Source organism: Jaculus jaculus, chromosome 7 (genome assembly GCF_020740685.1).
Source record: "Jaculus jaculus isolate mJacJac1 chromosome 7, mJacJac1.mat.Y.cur, whole genome shotgun sequence".
NCBI classification, from domain to species: Eukaryota; Metazoa; Chordata; class Mammalia; order Rodentia; family Dipodidae; genus Jaculus; species Jaculus jaculus.
The window spans coordinates 84,384,195-84,404,282 of record NC_059108.1 but is presented as its reverse complement, the minus strand read 5'-3'; the positions used below and the strand labels follow the sequence as shown (position 1 = coordinate 84,404,282).

General features: G+C 42.2%; 1 pseudogene; it reads right to left on the bottom strand.

Annotated features, from left to right (window-relative positions):
* Positions 1–371: 371 nt before the first annotated feature.
* Positions 372–572, bottom strand: LOC123462404 (annotated as a pseudogene).
* Between the last annotated feature and the right edge of the window lie 19,516 nt (positions 573–20,088).

The following is a 20,088-nucleotide window of genomic DNA, read 5'->3' as shown; positions in this document are numbered from 1 at the left end:
GATCAGGGTTGGAGAGATTGCTCAGTGGTTAAAGGCACTTGCTTGCAAAGCCTGATGGCCTGGTGTTCATTTCCTCAGCACCCATGTAAAACCAAATGCACAAAGTAGGGCATGTCTGGAGTTTGCAATGGCAAGAGGCCCTGGTGCACCCATTCTCTCTCTCTTTCCCTCTCTCTGTCTCTGACTCTAATAAAGAAATTAAAAAAAAAAATAACTGCCAAGTGTGGTGGCATATGCATTTAATACCAGTACCCAGGAGACAGAGGTAGGAGGATCACAGTGAGTTCGAGGCCAGCCTGGAACTATAGAGTGAGTTCCAGGTCAGCCTGGGCTAGAGTGAGACCCTACCTTGGGGAAAAATAGAATAGAAAACCACTCAGACTGTGTTCTAACCCTCAAACTCTTATAAAGGAGGAGCAAGACTGTTCACCAATGATAAATGATAGTCATAGCAAAGCAACACCAAGAGTCATCTTCATGCTCCAGAGAGAACACTGTGCCTCTTCCTCACCTGGAAATGAGAAAATATTTCAGAATTGGAAAGAATTAGTGACAGCTCCATCTTTAGCTGTGTGCCTGTGATTCTGAAGAGGCTGGGGGTTCCATCCTTCGGGCGCATACAGCCTTCTTTGGAATGTATCTGGCTGTATCATCTCTTGCTCATTTCCAGCTTCAAGCTAAGGACTCTACACACCTTTCAAACACCATGTCTATCCAGGCCTTCCTGATACCCTCACCTCTCAGGTGGGAAGGGACTGTTTTCCCCACCACTCTATGTGGTCTTTGAATGAACTCCCCTCATGCCTATTTCTTGTCTTTGAATTGCCATCATTCACACAACCAGGATATAGCACAAGCGTAAATTGGGCGTGGTGGTGCACACCTTTAATCTCAGCACTTGGGAGGCAGAGGCAGAAGGGTCACCATGAGTTCGAGGCCACCCTGAGAATGTATAGTGAATTCCAGGTCAGCCTGGACTATAGTGAAATCCTACCTCAAAAAACCAACCAACCAACCAAAAAACAAGTTTAATTCAGTTGGTAAGTTGTTAAACATTTAGGAAGTAGAAACTGATATTCCATCTGCCTGAGAAGACTAGAGCCCAGAGCCCACAATAAAGAGGCTATATGAGAGTCCCCATACCAGGGACAGAACCTTTTGCACTTGGCACCAACATTAGGTGGACATCAGGTAGAGAGAGAGAATATATGGGTGTGCCAGGACCTCTGCACTCAAACTCCAGACATACACACTATTTTGTGCATCTGTGTAGGGTGTCTGGGTGCAGGCTTCGCAAGCAAGCACCTTGAACTGCTAAGCCATCTCCTTAGCCTATGAATGGAGGGTTTTAGTGAATAATTTTTTTTTTTTTTTTTTGAGGTGGGGTATAGCTCTAGTCCAGGCTGACCTGGAATTCACTATGCAGTCTCAGGCTGGTCTCAAACTCACGGCGATCCTCCTACCTCTGCCTCCCGAGTGCTAGATCAAAGGCGTGTGCCAGAGTGCCTAGCAATAAAATTTTATAACTTGAAACTTATGTTTATGGACCTAGAAAAAGATATGAAAAGATTGGTCTAGTTAAGCAGTTATTCGGTGCTAATTTAGAATTTGTCCTAATTAGTTTGACTTAGAAGAAAGTGGTTGAAATGCCAGGCATGCTGGTGTATGCTTATAATTCTAGCACTTGGGAGATCAAGGCAGGAGGATTGTGAATTTGAGGCTAGCCTAGGTTATAGAGTGAGAATCTATCTCCAAGGAAAGAAAAAAACTGGGTGTGGTGGTGCACACCTTTAATCCCAGCACTTGGGAGGTAGAGGTAGGAGGGTCGCCGTGAGTTTGAAGAAAAAGAAAGAAAGAAAGAAAGAAAGAAAGAAAGAAAGAAAGAAAGAAAGAAAGAAAGAAAGATAGATGTGGCATATTTACACAATGTGGCAAAGAAAACTGAAATTATGAAATTTGCAGGAAAATGTGAGGTAACCCAGGCCCAGAAAGCCAAATGTCACATGTTCTCTCTCATATGTGAATCCTAGTCACAAATGATTGGGCTTCTATATGAGTAGGAATAAAACTCAGTAGCAGAGGCCACTAAGCTAGAAGCTAGAAAGGAGATATAAAGGAAATAAAAAGGGAAGTTGTCAATAAATAAATAAATGAAAGAAAGAAAAGCGAATGAATGTGGTGAAGTAGTTAAGATGAGACTAATTTGGCAAGGTGTGGTAGTGCACACCTTTATTTATTTTTATTTTTTATTGACCATTTCCATGATTGTAAACAATATCCCATGGTAATGCCTTCCCTCCCCCCACTTTCCCTTTTGAAACTCCACTCCCCATCATATCCCCTCCTCTCTCAATCAGTCTCTCTCTTATTTTGATGTCATGATCTTTTCCTCCTATTATGATGGTCTTGTGTAGGCAGTGCCAGGCACTGTGAGGTCATGGATATCCAGGCCATTTTGTGTTTGGAAGAGCACATTGTAAGGAGTCCTACCCTTCCTTTAGCTCTTACATTCTTTCTGCCACCTCTTCTGCAATGGACTGTTAGCCATGGAAGGTATAATAGAGATATTGCAGTTCTGAGCACTCCTCTGTCACTTCTTCTCAGCACCATGATGCCTTCTGAGTCATCCCAAGGTCACCACCATCTGAAAAGAGAAGCTTCTCTAACTAAAAGTGAGAGTAACATTAATATATGGATATGAACATTAAGAGAAGTGCTTACTGGACAGTTTGGTGAGCATAGTATATACATTTAGCCAGACAGCAGCAGACATTACACCCCTAGGGCTCATGGCTACCCCTGTTGTAGGCTTTCAGTATCAGGGATTTATTCCCTCCCATGGAGTGGGCCTCCAGTCAAATTAGAGGGTGGTTAGTTTCCCCATAACAGAAGTGCCACTATTGCAGTGATGCACACCTTTGAGCCTGGGTCTACTGAGTGAATTCCAGGTCAGCCTGGGTTAGAGTGAGAAGGCTTTCTACTAGGAGCAGAAAGCTTAAAGTTCTTAGAAAAATATGTGAATTACATCTCATAATTTGTTACTCCTCAAAATAGTCTCTCTGTCTCTGTCTTTCTCTTTTTTTGAGGTAGGGTCTCCCTCTAGTCCAGGCTGACCTGGAATTCACTATCTAGTCTCAGGGTGGCCTTGAACTCACAGTGATCCTCCTACCTCTGCCTCTCAAGTGCTAGAATTAAACGTGTGTGTCACTACACCCAGCTTAAAATCTTTTTTTAAAGAAATTTTTAGTTGTTTATTTGAAAGATAGATTATGGGTGTTCCAGGGCCTCCTACTGCTTACAAATGAACTTTGGATGCATGTATTACCTTGTGCATCTGGCTTTACATGGGTACCGGGGAATCAAACTGAGCCTTCAGGCTTTGTAAGCCGTTTCTTCAACCCTTTTAAAAAGATTTTTTAAAATATTTATTTAGGGCTGGAGAGATGGCTTAATGGTTAAGGTGATTGCCTGCAAAGCAAAAGGACCCAGGTTCAATTCCCCAGGACCCGCAAAAGCCTGCTACACAAGGGGATGCATGCATCTGGAGTTTGTTTGCAGTGGCTGAAGGCCCTGGTGCGCCTATTCTCTCTCTCTCTCTTAAGTAAATAAATAAAATAAAAAATTAAGAAGTGTTTATTTAAGCCAGTTGTGGTAACACATGCTTTTAATCCCAGCACTTGAGAGGCAGAGGTAGGAGGATCGCCTTGAATTCAAGGCCACCTTGAGACTACATAGTGAATTCCAGGTTAGCCTAAGCTAGAGTGAGACCCTACCTAGAAAAAACAACAAAGAAAAATTATTTATTTGAGATAAAAAGAGAGAGAAGAGAAAAAGCGAGCGAGAGAGAGACAGAGAGAGAGAGAGGAGCAGTATGTGTATGCCAGGGCCTCCTGCTACTTCAAATGAATTCTAGACACAGGTACCACTTACATGAATATACATAATATATATATTGGTTGTTTGAGATAGAGTCTCACTCTAGCTCAGGCTGAACTGGAATTCACTATGTAGTCTCAGGCTGGCCTTGAACTCACAGCAATCCTCCTACCTCTGCCTCCCAATTGCTGGGATTACAGGTATGGTGTGTCACCACGCCCAGCTTATGTGAATATATTTTAAAGAAATATTTATTCATTTATTTATGATAGAAAGAGAGAATGGGTGTGCCAGGGTCTGTGCCACTGTGTGTATCTGGCTTATGTGGGTTTTGGGGAATCAATTCTGGGTCCTTAGGCTTCATAGGCAAGCACCTTAACAATAAGCCATCTCTCCAGCCCACTTATGTACCTTCTGGGCCATCAGGCTATTTCCCAGCTGCGAGGATGGCAGAAAATATAGTAGACAATGCTCTCATTTACTTTTGTTTGTTTGTTTTTCAAGGTAGGGTCTAACTCTAGCCCAGGCTGGCCTGGAACTCACTCTGTAGTCCCAAACTGGTCTCAAACTCACAGTGATCTTCCTACCTCAGCTGGGATTAAAGGCATGAGCTATCACACCTGGCAGATTCTCCAATACCCTGTGTACTCCTAGACTGTTCTCCTTCTTCTCCTACTCTTTCACCTTGTATTTTTAATTTTTATTTATTTATGAGAGAGACAGAGTGTGTGTATGGGCACACCAGGGCCTCTAGCCACTGCAAACAAACTCCAGACACATGTGCTACTGTGTGTATCTGTGAATCTGGCTTACATGAGTTCTGGGGACTCAAATAGGGGTCTTTAGGCTTTGCAAGCAAGTTCCTTAATCGCTAAGCCATCTCTCCAGCCTTCCTCCCTCTCCCTCTCTCTCTCTCTATCTATATATACACACATATATATATACACACACATATATGCTTATTTTATTTTATTTTTTATTAGTTGTTTATATAGTGTGCATACAGCCATGATGTTACCATTGTTAGCCTTCTCCCTGTCATCCCCCTATGAGGATTGTGGGTGTTGCATTGTGGGGATGGCCATCAGTTATGAGGGAGACAACACTTTTTTTTTTTTTTTTTCAAGGTAGGGTTTCACTGTAGTCAAGGCTGACCTGGAATTCACTCTGTATTCTCAGGGTGGTCTCGAATTCACGGAGATCCTCCTACCTGTGCCTCCTGAGTGCTGGGATTAAATGCATGCATCACCACACCCAGAAAGCCCTCTTTTTTTAAAAAAAAAACAAAAACAATGCATTTTATTTATTTGAGAGAGAGAGAGAGAATGGGCACGCCAGGGCCTTCAGCACTGCAAACAAACTCTAGATGCATGTGCCACCTTGTGCATCTGGCTTATGTGGTTCCTGGGGAATTGAACCTTGGCCCTCTGTTTTTTTTCAACGTTAAATAATGATTTCTATTAATCCAGTGTAAGAAACTAAATAAAAATCTCCCTGCCTGAACCTGGTATCTATAGCAATTAGCAAATTGGCAATGTGATTTCCAATTTTGTGGCCCTCCGGTTTTGTAGGCAACCTCCTTAACTGCTAAGCCATCCCTCAAATGCCATCTCATTTTTTTAATCAAACATTCATCTAGGGGTTGGAGAGATGGCTTAGTGGTTAAAGTATTTGCCTGATAAACCAAAGGACCTTATTTGGTTCCCCAGAACCCACAAAAGCCAGATGCACAAGATGGCACATGCATCTGGATTTCATTTATAGTGGCTGAATTCTCTGGTGTGCCCATTCTCTCCTTCCTCTCTCTCTGTCTCTTTCTATCTCTCTCTCAAATAAATAAAATAAAAACTAAAAAGATTAAAAAATTCATCTATTCCCCACATATTTCAGTATCTCCTTTGTTCCAGGCATCACTAGGATCTTTGGGGTGCCTCAGTGCACAAAAGTGACATTTTGGGCTGGACAAATTGCTCAGTGGTTAAGGTGCTTGCCAGCAAAGCCTACTGATCTGAGTTTGATTCCCCAGTACCCATATAAAGCAGGGTGCACAAAGTGGCCCATGCATTTGGAGTTCATTTGCAGCAGCTAAAGGCCCTAATGGGCCCATATATTCTCTCTCTGTCTCTCTTTGCTTCCAAATAAATAAATAAATCAGTTAAAAAGAAAAAAAAAGTGACATTGCAATCATGATATACATACTACTCTGCTAGTCTTTTCTCTTCAGCCCATTTTTTCAAAAGTTTCACTTACTGCATGACTGTTTTGAAGTCCCTATGTAGTACACTTATATTATGGGTTTCCGCTATTGCAAATGCAATGACAGGGAGACATTTTGATGTTCTTAGAGGTTACTGGGAGAAATGGTGCTCCTAGGCAGTGTGGGTCTGGTAACCTTGCCTATAGGGGAAGTTGCCAGGCTGAAGGACTGGCTTTTCAAGACTGGCCCCCAGATTTCCTAACTGAGGATCTGGGAGGAGGCTCAGAAGAGAGAGAGAGGCCTGAATGAAAAGGCAGATCTTTGGAAGATTTTCCAGTGAAGGGACAGTGGGCAGAGCAATACCCTGCTTGTATTCTGTCTACTTTAGCACAACTGCAAGCCATATACACACTGTGCCTAGATGCCTGGCAGAGCCCACCATGGCAGCCCAGGGGTGTAGGAGAACCTGAGTCAGCCAGCATGGGTGGGGCAGGAACCACATGCTGTATCCTGTGAACAAGGCTTATGCGCTTTTGATCGCCAGCATCATTTATTTCCTTAGGGCAAATTTCCAGAAGTGGAATTTTTGGTTCTCATATTGGCTGCCAAGCCATCCACGTTTGGAGATTCGCAATACTTCCACGCTCTCATCCACAATGATTAAAGACTTTTTACACCCATTATAATAATGGTTCTTTCCCATCTCTGATTGATATATGATAGGGAGAAAATGACATATACTCATTAATTTGAATTTCTTTATTGCTGTCAGGTATTTTTTCATTCTTATAGGTGGTTTTTAAAAAATACTTTAAAAATATTTTATTTTTGTTTATTTATGAGAAACAGAATGGGCATACTAGGGCTTCTAGCCACTGCAAACAAAATCCAGATGCATGTGCCATTGTGTGCATCGGCTTAAGTGGGATCTTCAGAATCAAACCTGGGTCCTTAGGCATCAAAGGCCTTAACCACGAAGCCACTTCTCCAGCCCATAGGTTGTGTTTTTCTTTCCTCTAGGAAACACTTGTTCATTTATATTAATATTTTTAAACTTTTAAAAATTATTATTATTATTATTATTATTGTTTTTTAAAGGTAGGGTTTCACAATAGCTCAGGCTGACCTGGAATTCACTATGAAGTCTCAGGGTGGCCTCGAACTCATGGCAATCCTCTTACCTCTGCCTCCCAAATGCTGAAATTAAAGGTGTGCACCACCACACCTGGCTTATCTTTTTTTTTTTTTATTGACAACTTCCATGAATGTAAACAATATCCCATGGTAATTCCCTCCCTTCCCCCATTTTTCCCTTTGAAACTCTACTCTCCATCATATCCCCTCCCCCTCTCAATCAGTCTCTCTTTTATTTCGATGTTATCATCTTTTCCTTCCATTATGATGGTCTTATGTAGGTAGTATCAGGCAAGATGAGGTCATGTATATTCAGGCCATTTTGTGTCTGGAGGAGCATGTTGTAAGGAGTGCTACCCTTCTTTTGGCTCTTACATTCTTTCTTCCACCTCTTCTCTGCAATGGACCCTGAGCCTTGGAAGGGTATGATAGAGAAATTTCAGTTCTGAGCACTCCTCTGTCACTTCTCAGCACCTTGGTGTCTTCTGAGTCATGCCAAGGTCATTGCATCTGAAAAGAGAAGATTCCCTAACCAAAAGTGAGAGTAACATTAATATATGAGTATGAACATTAAGAGAAGTGCTTACTGGGCAGTTTGGTGAGCATAGTGTACACATTTATCCAGACAGCAGCAGACATTACACCCCTAGGGCTCATGGCTACCCTTGTAGGTTTTCAGTATCAGGGATGTATTCTCTTCCATGGAGCGGACCTCCAGTCAAATTAGAGGGTGGTTAGTTTTCCCCATAACAGACGTGCCTGTATTGCACTCTTTGGCTCATTTGGGCTGGCTGGCCAAATATAAGGCTTGCAGAGTCCACTGTTGAGTATCTTTACTGGTGATTTCTCTCTCCCATTGAACTGCATGCAGCATGGCTTTTTCCAGCTTTTTGTCAGCTGATCTACATGGAGGAGGTTTTCAACTCAGTTCCAGCAGGAATTCTCACTGACCTTGTAGCCCAAGTATGTGTAGTCTTCAGGAATAGGCTCTTACCATCAATTCCTGGTGGGAAACCAAGGGCCTCGGCAATGGCCTGTAATGTTTTGGGGGCATCAGGGAATTAATTCCCTGGCCAACAACTCTCTGGAAGGTATCCCATCCTTGGCACTGAAAATTTTCTAGCAACAATCTATGGCTCCTCAGTGTTCCATTGTCCAGAAAAGTAGGTTTCCATATGACTTATTTATATCCTATCAGATTTTGATTAGCCCTCCCTCCACCTTTCCTTTACTCAGTCTCTTCCCCTGACCTCCCTTAGGCCTTTCACCCCCATTAATCTGTTCTACTTACATACACACAATACCATCCTATTAAGAACCCCCTCCCTTCCTTTCTCTTCCCTTTATATCTCTTTTCTTGCTTACTGGCCTCTGCTACTGAGTTTTCTTCCTTCTCACACAGAAGTCCAATCATCTATAGCTAGGATCCACATATGAGAGAGAACATGTGATGTTTGGCTTTCTAGGTCTGGGTTACCTCACTTAGTATAATCCTTTCCAGATCCATTCATTTTCCCGCAATTTCATAACTCCATTTTTTCTTTACTGCTGATTAGAACTCCATTGTGTAAATGTGTCACATCTTCCTTATCCACTCCTCAGTTGAGGGACATCTAGGCTGGCTCAATTTCCCAGCTATTGTGAATTGAGCGGCAATAAACATGGCTGAGCAAGTATCTCTAAGGTAATGAGATGAGTCCTTAGGATATATGCCTAGGAGTGCTATAGCTGGATCATATGGTAGATCTACTTTTAGCTGTCTTAGGAACCTCCACACTGATTTCCACAATTGCTGGACCCGATTGCATTACTACCAACAGTGTAGGAGGGTTCCTCTTTTCAGCATCCTCACCAGAATTTATGGTCTTTTGTTTTCATGATGGTAGCCAATCTGACAGGAGTGAGATGGAATCTCAATGTAGTTTTTTTTTTTTTTTTTTTTTTTGAGGTAGGGTCTCACTCTGGTCCAGGCTGGCCTGAAATTAACTATGTAGTCTCAGGGTGGCCTCGAACTCATGGTGATCCTCCTACCTCTGCCTCCCAAGTGCTTGGATTAAAGGCATGTACCACCACACCCAGCTCAATGTAGTTTTAATCTGCATTTCCCTGATGACTAGGGATGTAGAACATCTTTTAGATGCTTATAGTCCATGCATATTTCTTGTTTTGAGAACTCTCTATTTAGTTCCATAGCCCATTTTTAATTGGCTTATTTGATTTCTTATTATTTAATTTTTTTGAGTTCTTTGTATATCCTACATATCAAACCTCTATCAGATATATAGTTGGCAAAGATTTTTTCCCATTCTGTAGGTTGCCTCTTTGCTTTATTCACAGTGTCCTTTGCTGTTAAAAAAAAAAAAAATCTTTGTAATTTCATGAGGTCCCAGTGGTTAATCTGTGGTTTTATTGCCTGAGCAATTGGGGTTGTATTCAGAAAGTCTTTGCCAAGACCAAAATGTTGAAGGGTTTCCCCTACTTTTTCCTCTAGCAATTTCAGAGTTTCAGGTCTGATGTTAAGGTCTTTAGTTCATTTGGATTTAATTCTTGTGCGTGGAGAGAAGAGTCTATTTTCATCTTTCTACTGATACCCATCCAGTTTTCCCAGCACCATTTGCTGAAGAGGCTGTCTTTTCTCCAATGAGCATTTTTGGCATTTCAATTGAATATCAGGTGGCTATAGCTACCCAAACTTAATATGGGTCCTCTATTCTGTTCCATTGATCTACATGTCTGCTTTTGTGCCAGTACCATGCTAGTTTTGTTTATGGCTCCATAGTATAGGTTAAAATCAGGTATGGTGATACCACCAGACTTATTTTTGTTGCTCAGTATTGTTTTAACTATTTGAGATTTTTTTATGCTTCCCAATGAATTTTTGGATTGTTTTTTTCTATTTCTGTGAAGAATGCCATTGGAATGTTGATGGGGATTGCATTCAATGTGTAGATTGCTTTTGGTAAGATTGCCATTTTCACAATATAGATTCTACTGATGCAAGAACAAGAGATGTTTTTCCATTTCCTAGTGTCTTCTGCAATTTCTTGCTTCAGTGCTTTAAAGTTTTCCTTGTAGAGATCCTTCACTTCCTTGGTTAGGTATATTCCAAGGTACCCTGAGATAACAGAGTGAATTCCAGGTCAGCCAGGACTAGAGTGAGATCCTACATTGAAAAACAAAAACGAAAAACAGAAGTGACTCTAGATATTGGGTTTGCCTGCTATGAGAGTGTTCATGTAGGCTGAGTGGAATAAAATGCAGGCAGATTCTAAAATTTAACTAAACAATGTACACATTCAATGAAAAACAGTACTGAGTATTTATGCAAAAGTAGGTATTATGACAATCAGATCCTCCAACAAAGTCACAATCCCTTAGGATGTGTGTTGCCCCACACCCTTAATCCTGTCGAGTAGGAGGCTGAGATTTCTGGTCTGTTGAGGGTTCCAAGTCAGCTTGTGACCAAGTGAGATCCTTCCCTAATGAATGACAGAAGAGGAAACAAAGGCACTATAAGTCCAGAAGCACCAAATGATAAGCCTAAAATATAGCTTATTTAAGAATGGCAAATCTGACTATCTATCAAATTTAACATATAATTTATCTTGATATGGAAGGTGTAATTAGCACTTCCAATTCCAGCCTGTATGCCAGGCTTATTTTGCAGGTACTGACCTGGTGTAATCCCAGTTACCTTTTTGGGGTGGTTTTTGTCTCAGTTATGTTGCGATCTTGCTTGGGTCCCTCTTTGCTGCGCTGTGGGCTCAGGGCTGGGTCATTGGATCCCTGCTCTGATCGCCTGTGCCCGCATGTTGTATAGGTGAGCTCCCTTCCCCTGGTCTCTGGTGCTTGCTGGCGCTTGTGCTGGCGGTGGGGGAGGGAAGACTGTGGATGGTGGCTCTAGTTCTCTTGCTGTTCCTCTGTTCTTCCCTACCATCCTTCCTTCACTTTTCTTGAGTTTGTGAGGAGGCTCGTGTGAGTGGTGAATCCCCTCACCTGCCTTTTCCTATGGCTCAGGCTGAGCCTTGCGGCTGTGGCCGCGCAGACCTGGTTTGGCTGCTGCTGGAGCCGCTTCTGCCTACTTCTGTGGGCTCTAGACCTCTCCTACTTCTCTGTTACAGTTGATAATTTTTTACACACCTCACTTTTTAGTAGAAGAGTATATTTTGCTGGGTTTATTTTTAGCCTTTTCTGTCCTAGGCTGCTTTGGCATGGTTCCTACACTGTCATCTTAACCAGAAGTCATCTTTTAATATTTTAAATTTATTTATAAGCAGCTAGGTGTGGTGACACACATTTATTTACTTTTTTTTTTTAAAATTTATTTGAGAGCGATAGAGAGAAGGAGGCAGAGAGAGAGAAAGAGAATGGGCGCGCCAGAGCTTCCAGCCTCTGTAAACGAACTCTAGATGCATGCACCTCCTTATGCATCTGGCTAAGGTGGGTCCTGGGGAATTGAGCCTCGAACTGGTGTCCTTAGGCTTCACAGGCAAGCACTTAACCGCTAAGCCATCTCTCCAACCCTACTTTTGTTTTTTTGAGGTAGGCTCTCACTCTAGCCCAGGCTGACCTGGAATTCGCTGTGTAGTCTCAGGGTGGCCTCAAACTCATGGTGATCCTTCTACCTCTGCTTCCAGAGTGCTGGGATTAAAGGCGTGGGCCGCCATGCCCAGCTGGCACACGCCTTTAATCCCAGTACTGAAGAGGCAAAGGTAGGAGGATCACTGTGAATTCAAGGCCAGCCTGGAACTACAGACTGATTTCTGGGTCAGCCTGGGCTAGAGCAAGACCCTACTTTGAAAAAAAAAAAAACAACCCAACAACCATATATCCCTTATTTGCAAAGACAGAGAGAGAGAGAGAGAGAGAGAGAGAGAGAGATATTAATGGCATGTGCTACCATGCCCAGCGCACTATCTTTTTCTATTTTGGCATTAAAAATTATTTATTTATTTAGGTTTTTCATGGTAGGGTTTCACTCTAGCTTAGGCTGATTTGGAATTCACTATGTAGTCTCAGGGTGGACTCAAACTCATGGCGATCCTTCTACTTATGCCTCTGAGTGCTGGGAATAAAAGTGAGTGCCACCACACCCAGTTTTATTGTTTTATTTTTATTTATTTATTTTTTTATTTGTTTTCTCGAGTTAGGGTTTCACTCCACTCCAGGTTGATCTGGAATTCACTATGTAGCCTCAGGGTGTCCTCAAACTCATGGTGATCCTCCTGGTCCTCCTACCTCTGCCTCCTGAGTTCTGGGATTAAAGGCATGTACCATCATGCCTGGCCTGGTTTTTTTTTTTTTTTAATAACCCGGCTTTATTTTGATAGTTTTTTGTTGTGGTTGACAACTTTCATACTTATAGACAATAAATCATGAAATTGTTCTCCCTTCTCTCCCCCATGTTTATTAATTATTATTATTAATTTTTTTGAGGTAGGGTCTTGCTCTTGCCCAGGCTGACCTGGAATTCACTACTTAGTCTCAGGCTGGCTTTGAACTCACGGTGATCCACCTACCTCTGCCTTTTGAGTGCTGGGATTAAAGGCATGCGCCACCATGCCTGGCTTTATTTTCACATTTTTTAAATTGACAATTTCCATACTTACAGACAATAAACCATGATAATTCCCCTCCTCCATGTTTATATTTATTTGTTTTTTAAATATTTATTTATTTTTATTTATTTGACAGAGAAAGAGGGAGAGACAGAGAGAGGGAGAGGGAGAGAGAGAATGGGCATGCCAGGGTCTCAAGCTACTGCAAATGAACTCCAGATGCATGCGCCCCCTTGTCCATCTGGCTAACGTGGGTCCTGGGGAATAGAACCTGGGTCCTTTGGCTTTCCAAGCAAAAGCCTTAACCACTAAGCCATCTCTCCAGGCCTATTTATTTGGTTTTTTTAAATTAGTGTCTTGGGCTGGAGAGATGGCTTAGCAGTTAAGCGCTTGCCTGTGAAGCCTAAGGACCTCGGTTCGAGGCTCAATTCCCCAGGACCCATGTTAGCCAGATACACAAGGGGGCACATGCATCTGTAGTTTGTTTGCAGTGGCTGGAAGCCCTGGCGTGCCCATTCTCTCTCTCTCTCTCTGCCTCTTTCTCTCTCTCTGTCTGTTGCTCTCAAATAAATAAATAAAATAAAAACTTTTAAAATTAATGTCTTACTCTAGCTCAGGCTGCCATGGAACTCACTCTGTAGCCCAGGGCTGCCTTGAATTCACAGCTTCACAAACCCTCCTCTTTCAGCCTCTTAAGCCCTGATGTTACAAGTATGAACCACCATACCCCACTTTTTTTTTTTTTAATAAATGAAAATTTTCATGAATCTCTAAAACATTTGTTTTGTTGAATTTTGGAGGTTTACTATTTTTGGGGAGGATACTCTACTTATGTAAAATTTTTTGAAATAACTCTGACATCTTTAAAATGTATTGACATTGGTTGAATTTCAGTATTAGTTACCAGCTAGCATAAAGATTTATTTTGAGGGCTTGAAGATTGCTTAGTGGTAAAAGGAGCTTGCTTGCAAAGCCAGTTGGCTTTGGGTCTATTCCCCAGTACCCACATACAGCTAGATGCACAATGTGGCATACACATCTGGAGTTCATTTGCAGTGGCAAAAGGCCCTGGTGCACCCATTTTCATAATCTCTTTTGTTAGGGTAATGACAGATGACATGACTTTTTTTTTTTGAGGCAGGATCTCACTCTAGCCCAGGCTGACCTTTCACTATGTAGTCTCAGAGTGGCTCTAACTCATGGCAATCCTCCTACCTCTGCCTCCCAAATGCTGAGATTAAAGGCATGCAGCCAGATAATGTGACTTTTATTGTACACATAATTTATAAAATTATAAGAGACAATTTATAGTATGATATAATGATATGGGGCAGTTTCTCCTGAGTCCCTAGCTTGTGTAATAAACATTGCGTATGGGATTGAAATCTAGCAGTAGGAAGCTCAGCATTTTAGCATCAATGACAGCAAACATTAATTTGCTTTAATGAGCAGGTGTGCAGTTTGAACAAATACTTGGAAACCATCTCTACTTATGTTTGGCATAAGCACTTCCAAGATCCTTTGTTTTCTATATTTTAAAAAATTTTTATTTATTTATTTGTAAGCAGAGAGAAGAGAGACAGATAGAGAATGGGCATGGCAGGGCCTGTAGCCACTGCAGATGAACTCCAGATGCATGTGCCCCTTGCGCATCTGACTTATATGGGTCCTGGGGAATTGAAGGTGGGTCCTTTGGCTTCTCAGGCCAATGCCTTAAAAATGAAGCCATCTCTCCAGCCCCACTTCCAAGATCTTAAATTGATATAGTTATGTCCAGATCAAAAGTATAATCCAAACCAGGCATGATGGCATACACCTTTAATCCCAGTACTTGGGAGACAGAGGTAGGAAGATTACTGTGAATTTGAGGCCACCCTGAGACTACATAGTGAATTCCAGGTTAGCCTTGGCTGGAGTGAGACCTTACCTTGGAACGCCCTCCCCCCAAAAAAACCTCAAGTATAATCCAGGGCTGGAGAGATCGTTTAGCAGTTAAGGCACTTGCCTGTGAAGCCTAAGGACCCAGGTTCGATTCCCCAGTACCTACATAAGCCAGATGCACAAGGTAGTGCATGAATCTGGAGTTTATTTGCAGTGGCTGGAGGCCTTAGAGTGCCAATCTCTCTCTCTGTAATAAATAAAAATTACAAAAAAACCCAACAGTATAATCCAAAACCTATTTAGTATCATGTTCATAATCATAAAAAGGAAGTTATTTTACTTTACTAAATGATTAATTTGCAGATTTTTGTTTTCAAATATCTTTCCCAAGGAGCCAAACCTCTACACGTGACTATTTTAGACTTTACTTCAGTATTCTAAACTGATGGTCACCTGTCAAAGTGATTGTTTATCACAGTAAGGTTTGTGCAGATTGCTTTTGGTAAGATTGACATTTTCACAATATTGAGTCTTCCAACCCAAGAACATGGGATGTCTATCCATTTCCTAGTGTCTTCTGCAATTTCTGTCTTGAGTGTTTTAAAGTTCTCATTGTAGAGATCCTTCACTTCCTTGGTTAGGTTTATTCCAAGGAACTTTTTTTTTTTTTTTGAGGCAATTGTGAATGGGAGTGATTCCCCAATTTCATCCTCAGAATGTTTGTTGTTAGTATATAGGAAGGCTACTGATTTCTGTGTGTTTATTTTGTATCCTTCTAGGTTGCTAAAAGTGTTTATCAGCTCTAACAGTTTGCTGGTAGAGCCTTTAGGATCCTTTATGTATAGAATCATATCATCTGCAAATAAGGATAACTTGATCTCTTCCTTTCCAATTTGTATCTCTTTTATGTGTGTCTCTTGCCTTATTGCTATAGCTAAGACTTCCAGTACTATATTAAATAAAAGTGGGGACATTGGACACCCTTGTGTTGTTCCTGATTTTAGTGGAAAAGCTTCAAGTTCTTTCCCATTTAGTATTATGTTGGCTGTAGGTTTGTCATAAGTAGCCTTAATTATGTTGAGATATGGTCCTTCTATTCCCAGTTTCTTTAGGTTTTATCATGAAGAGATGTTGCATTTTCTACATCTAGTACATGGTCTATTTTAGAGAATGTTCCATGTACTACTGAAAAGAATATGCATTCTGCAGCATTTAGATAGAATGTTCTGTAGCTATCAAGTCCATTTGTTTTATGACTTCATTTAATCCAGATGCTTCCCTGTTTATTTTTTGCCAGGATAACCTGTCAATTGATGAGAGTGGGGTATTGAAGTCACCCACTACAATTGAGTTTGTCATTGTGACCTTAATTCTAATAGTGTTTGATGAAATTGGAAGCCCCCATGTTAGGTGCATATATATTTAGAATTGTAATGTCCTCCTGTTGGGAGTGTTCCTTTAAACAATATTAAAGTGACCTTCCTTATCTTTCCTAACTGATGTTGGTTTGAAGTCCACCTTGTCAGATATTAGGATAGTGCCACCTGCTTTTTTTTTTTTTTTTTTCTGAGCCCATTTGCTTGAAATACCACTTTCCATCCTTTCACCCTAAGATAGCATCTGTATTGTGCAGAAAGGTGAGTTTCTTGGAGGCAACAAATTGAAGGATCCTGCTTTTTGACCCAGTCTGCAATCCTGTGTCTTTTGGTTGGGGAATTGAGGCCCTTCATATTAAGAGTTACAGCAGAAGTGACCCTAGGCATTGAGTTTGTCTGCTATTCCAGTATTCTAGTTGGCTGAGTAAAGCAAATTACTGACAAATTCTAGAATTCAACTGAGCAAAATAACACATTCAACCAAAACCTGCATAAAGCATTTATGCAAGAGTAGGATTAAAACAAATGGATTTATTTAGTAAAGCCAAAGTACCTAAGGGTGTGTGTTGCCCAACACATTTAATCCTGTCAGCTGGAAGGCTGAGATTTCTGGTCTGAAATGGGTTCCAGGTCAGGCTGGGGCTGAGTCAGACCCTGCCCTCAGTAATGAACAAAGAAAAAGACAAAGACCCTATAAATCAGGAAACATCAAAGGCAACATTAGTCAACACCAAAATACAGGTTATTTGAGAACAGTAAAGCTGACCAAAATTATACCAATCAAATCTAACGCATAACGTGCAGTGACACGGAACATGAGCAGCACTTCCAGGGCAGGCCTGTGTACTTGGCTTTGTGTAAGTAGGCCCTGTCACCTTTGGGATGGATTCCAATCTTATGTAAGCCGAGTGCCCACATTGATCCCTCTCTGTTGCACTGTGGATTCGGTTAGGCTGCTTGGGTCCCCGGATCTGGTGTTCTGACTGGCTATGTTGGATGTCGTGTGGCCAGAGGGTGGATAAGATCTCGGGTGATTCATAACACTGGCAGTTGGGGGATGTGAGACTGTGCAGTGGCCTGGAGTTGTCCTGGAGTTGCTCAGCTGGTGCTATTTGTGACCTGCTATAGAAGCTGCTCCTTGCTGTCTTCCCCTTCTGGTTTCTTTGCAAGGAGGCTTGTGCAAGTGGAAAATCTTTCCCCTGGTTTCTGCTCCTGCAGCTCTGTGCCAGCCAGGCAGGTGTGCAGATTGGGGCTGCCAGTGCCTCGGTGGGATTCTGGTTGGTTTCTTGCTTGCTAGAAGCTCTGGGTCTCTCATGCTTTTCTTCTGTGGTTGACAATGACTTATACACCTTCACTTTTTGGTAGAAGAATGCATTGTGCTGCTTTTCTGCTTATTTCCCTCCCTAGGCTGCTTTGGTGTGGCTACTATGCCACCATCTTACCTGGAAACCTCAAAGTTAAACTCTTTTCTTGGGTCAAAGATAACTTTTGGGCTGAAGAGATAGCTTAGAAGTTAAGGTACCTGTCTGCAAAGCCAAAGAACCCAGATTCAATTCCCCAGAACCCACACAAGCCAGATGCACAAGGTGGGCATGTGTCTGGAGTTTGTTTGCAGAGGCTGGAGGCCCTGGTGCACTCATTTTCTCTCTCTCTTTCTGCTTCTTTCTCACTCAAATAAATAAAAATAAAATATTAGGGCTGGAGAGATGGCTTAGTGGTTAAGGCACTTGCCTAAGGAGACTAAGGATCCAGGCTCTATTCTCCAGGTAAGCCAGATGCACAAGGTGGCACAATTCGTTCATAGTGGCTAGAGGCTCTGGCATGCCCATTCTCTCTCTCTGTCTCTAATAGGTAAAAATAAATATTTTAAAAAAGAGCCAGATGTTATGGATCACACCTTTAAAAAATAAAAAATAAAGCCAGGCATGGTGTCACATGTCTTTAATCTCAGTACTTAGGATGTAAAAGTAGGAGGATCGCTGAGAGTTAGAGTCCACCCTGAGACTACACAGTGAATTCCAGGTCAGCATGAACTAGAGTGAGACCCTACCTCAGAAAACAAACAAGCAAACAACAAAAAAGAGAAAATATTAAAAAATGTTTTTAAGGTCTGGAGTGATGGCTTAGTGGCTAAGACATTTGCCTGTGAAGCCAAAGGACCTAGGTTCAATTTCCCAGGACCCATGTAAGCCAGATGCACAAGGGGCAGATGCATCTGGAGTTCGTTTACAGTGGCTAGAGGCCCTGGTATGCCCATTTTCTCTCTGTCTGTCTCTCTTCTATCTCTCTGCTTGCAAATAAATTAAATTAAAAAATATTTTTTAAAAAGATAACTTTTGCTGCATGGTGGTGCATGCCTCTAATCCCAGCACTTGGGAGGCTGTGGTAGGAGGATTGCCACCCTGAGGCTACATAGTGAATTCAAGGTCAGCTTGGGCTAGAGTGAGACCCCACCTCATTTTTAACCCAGAGATGGTGATACATGCCTGAAATGCTAGCAATCTGGTGGCTGAGGCAGGAAAATTGCCATTAATTTGAATCCAGCCTGGCTACAGAGTGAGACACTGTCTCATGAACTAAAACACGGGCTGGGGACTGGCTCAGTGGATAAAGTGCTTGTCATACAAGCATGAGGACCCGACTTTGGATCCTTAGCACCCATATCAATGCTGGTGGGTGTGATGGTCAGTTTGTAATCTCAGTGCTCAGGAGGTGGAGACCACGAGATCCCTTGGACAAACTAGCTAGCTAAAGTAGGCAATTCAGTGAGCTCTGGGATAGAGCGAGAGATCCTATAAATAAAGTGGAGAGCAATCAAGAAAGACACCCAGTGTCAACTTCTGGCCTTCACAGGTCCCACCCACATGCAAACACATGCACCTCACACAACACACATACACAGAGAGAAACCAAAACAAAAAAAACAGAAAGATAACTCAGGACCAGGGATCTGGCTCAGTGGGTAGAATGTCTAGCATGCACAAAGCTCTGAGTTCAATCTGTAGTACCTCATGAAAAAAAGGAGGGGCAAGAGAGATGGCTCAGGGGTTAAGGCACTCCCCTGAAAAGGCTAATGATCTGGGTTGCATTCCCCAGGACCCATGTAAAGCTAGATGCACAGAGTGGCACATGCATCTGGAATTTGTTTGCAGCAGCTGGGGGCCCTGGGGCACCCATTCTCTCTGTCTTCTTTCTATTGCCCTCTGCTTACAAATAAATAAAAGTTAAGCTGGGGGCTGGAGCAATGGCTTAGCGATTAAGGCGTTTGCCTGTAAAGCCAAAAGATCCTGGTTCGATTCTCCATGACCCACATTAGCTAGATGAGCAAGGTGGTGCATACATCTGGAGTTCATTTGCAGTGGCTGAACGCCCTGGTGCACCCATTCTCTCTCACTCTGCCTCTTTCTCCCTCAAATAAATAAGGCAGAGGTAGGAGGATCATCATGAGACTGCATAGTGAATTCCAGGTCAGCCTCAGCTAGAGTTAGACTCTACCTCAAAAGAAAAAACAATAAATAGAAGTTTAAGAAAAGAACTGGGCATGGTAGTGCAGGCCTGTATTCCTAGTATTTAGAAGGTGGAAAATAGGAGAATTAGGAATTCAAGATAATCCCTCAACTACACAGAGAGAGAGAGAGTTGCAAGGCCAACCTGGGCTACACGAGACCCTATCAGTAAATAAATAATAATAATTATCATTAAAGCTGGGTTTGGTGGTGCATGCCTTTAATCCCAGCACTTGAGGCAGAAGTAGGGAAGTAGGCGGATCGTCGAGAGTTTGAGGCCACTCTGAGACTATATAGTGAATTCCAGGTCAGCCTCTGGGTACCTTGTGAAAGCAGATCTCAGCCTATTTTTTTTTTTAATTTTTATTTGAGACAGAGAGGGAGAGATAGAGAATGGACACGGCAGGGCCCCCAGCCACTGCAAATGAACTCCAGACGCATGCGACACCTTAAGCAACTGCCTTATATGGGACCTGGAGAATTGAATCCGGGTCCTTAGGCTTTGCAGGCAAGCACCTTAACCGCTAAGCCATCTCTCCAGCCCTCAGCCTATTGCTATT